Raw genomic sequence first — 2955 nt, 5'->3', positions numbered from 1 at the left:
GGAAAGCTACGACCATAGCCACGGAGAAAAGTAGTACCTATGGTTCAACCAAGAAGAAGCAAAAGATCCCCAATAGCATGAGGTGAGTCATCGCCAATTGCCCTTGCAAGGTAATTTCATTTCCCAGTTACATTGCATTTTAGCTATTACATTGTACATAGCATCTATCGCATGCATCTACTGCATTGTTTTTATCGCCTGCATCGTTTCCATGTTAAGCTTAGTCCAGCATGTGCCCATACTTTTCGCGTTAAAGCATGGTTCTGTGATTATGTGTACACGCCTATTCCACTAAGAGAATTGTGGTCTGAGGGTGTCAACACCTTTTCTGTTTTAGACGTGGTTTAGTTTGTGTCTATGCCTTTTCTAGGCAAAATGTGGTTTGGTCGTGCGCCTTATTCACTTCATCCATCGCGCCCATTGCATCGTATTTTGTTTTGTTGCGTTCAACACGTAGGATCATCATCTTTCCTCAGCAGATCATTCCTCACTTATATCATACCACCCAATTACTTGTATTCTTTCTGCGAAACACATAGTTTTGTCTGTGCATGCACCTATTCCACTAAGAGAATTGTGGTTAGAACGCTCCGGCACCTTTTCTATGTTACATGTAGTTTGATTTTGCATCTTCATCCCTTTATGATATTTGTGTGGTTTTGTACTGCTTGTGGTTTGATGATTCAAATACATTGTATGTTGTTACATTGTTTTGTTGCGTTGTGTATCATGTTCCATTCTGCCCCCTGAACTATGCTGGTTTGATTCCTTATAATGGGATACATCGGAAGCCTATGGGCGCAACCATTTATTTATCTGTATTTTGTTAGTTTGTCCAAGTCTTCAGCCTTGTCAAAAATGGTTGGGCTTTGACATTCACTCACGTCACTTCATGACTTCTGAGCTCTGTCAAAGAGGGGCAACTGTAGACACCCCATTTTTGATCGACCTTAAGACTTGGGCGCTACTGATGGCTTCCTTGGTGATGGAAGTTGTGCAGGCTATGCTATGTAAAGGGTCGGTTTCTTTGGCAACGAGAGCGTCAAATCCAAACCTCACACCCCATTGTCGGACTAAAAAGATTTTAGATCTTAAAACCCTCTCTTTCAAAATATTTTTAAAAAGGTTTCAGTGATGTGTCGAGGCTCATATTTCGTTAAATGTTACGCTTTTCGATAAATCGAGAAGGGACAAAGTGGAAATGAGTGAAAAAAAGATGAAATCTTCGACAAATCTTTCAAAACAGCATGCTCGGGGGTTTGGAGTTGAAGAAAAGAAGAGTGGAGAGAAAAAACCTAGTTCAGGAAGAAGTTGGGCATGAATCGTTAAGAGAAAGACGCGCAGTCCTCGACAAATCGGGCCAATCATTTTGTATAGTTGGATTTAAACTATGAGGCCACCACTGTTGGAAAGAAGACTTCTAGGGCTTCCTTGTACACTCAAGAATCTCCTAAAGCCACGTCCGGATGGGGGAGATATGGTTGGTTGAAGCTGGGCATCATCCCGGTTGGACTAAAACTGAGCGGCTTCACCAAAACATGCATAATGTTTTGCACAATTGGAATTTTTTTGCAAGGCTACCACCATTGGAAAGATTACCTCTACGGATTCAATTTGGACATGACAATGACCTGCAAAGGAGTCCAAATGAATGAGTTATGCCCATTTGAAGTTGGGTTTGAAAAGTAAACTTTTGTGGCTGATAAGCTAAAAAAGTAACAGATCGGCCATCACAAGTAGCAGATCGGCACCAAAGATGCCCGATTGGCCAAGAGTGACCCAAATTCATTTTTTTGAAAATATTTCTCCTCCAGCTATTTCCAGCTTATGCCAGCTATCCCAAATTAGATATTTCGACCAAAGCTAGATATTTTGCTATATATGAATCCTTATATCTCATATTCAAAGAGCTTAGAACATCTTGAAGGGTTAGAAAGTTTTGAGAGGTTCTCACACTAAAATCCCTCTTCTCTCTCTACAATTTTCAGAGATTAATCTCTGCTTCTCTCTCTAGAGTTCACCCTCTCTCGCCCTTTTGTGCATGAAAGCTTAGATACACCTCTCCTTTGCCTAAGCACCCTTAACCAAACTTGACCACCATTGAGCTGAGTTTCTTTGAGACTTTGTTTGAGCTCCAAAAGGTGGTTTTGGCTCAGATTTTGGGCTGGTTTTGCAGTTGTGCATCAAGGGCAAGAACTCGCTCTCCCTTTTAGCTTAGTTTGCATGCTTGCTTGGCCATCTTTTCACACTACTTTGGGGCTGTTTTTGGGGTGGTGTTGAACTACAAAAACCTCTATTTTTCCACTATTTTTCAATCCTAAAAGTGTTGGTCTGTCCCTTTGTTGGCTAGGGGTTTGTCCTCCCTTTTGCTCGTTGGCTTGTAAGGCCTTGTGACCTAACTTTCAAACTTTTCAAACAACTTCTTTTTGGCCTTAAAACCTCTGAATTCTAGGGGAACCTCAGTGGTAGAAAACTTGTTTTGAGGCTCAAAATAAGAGGGGGTGGTCCCCTCTCCCCGTGTCTTGTTAGCATGCGTTGTTGGCCAACCAAATGAGCATGCTTTTTTACTTCTTTGTGGCTTTGTTTAGGCTCATTTTTGTGAATTTTGGGACCTACCATGACTCTGTTTTTGGTCATGTTGGTCACCTCTTGCATGCTTCTTGCACTTGTAGTGCAATCTTGCTCACTAGCCTTGTTAGCCTTACAAAGTAGCATGCTCTTGTGGTTTGAATTACCTTAGTTCAATCATGTTTTTGGTGTTATTTTGGCATGTTTATAACTTTGATTTTGATTGGTGGACTCACCTCTTGCATGCCTTATACACTTGTAGTGTAAACCTTGCTTACTAGCTTTGTATGCTTGCTATTTTAGCCGATAATTCTAGCATGTTTTGGCTCTACTCCAACACATTTTTGGCCATTATTTAACATTCTTAAGCTCTGTTTTAAGTTGTTT

The sequence above is a fragment of the Camellia sinensis genome, chromosome 1 (genome assembly GCF_055761805.1).
Source record: "Camellia sinensis isolate YWXY chromosome 1, ASM5576180v1, whole genome shotgun sequence".
NCBI lineage: Eukaryota > Viridiplantae > Streptophyta > Magnoliopsida > Ericales > Theaceae > Camellia > Camellia sinensis.
The sequence above is the reverse complement of the archived record's forward strand: the minus strand, read 5'-3'. Positions refer to the sequence as shown.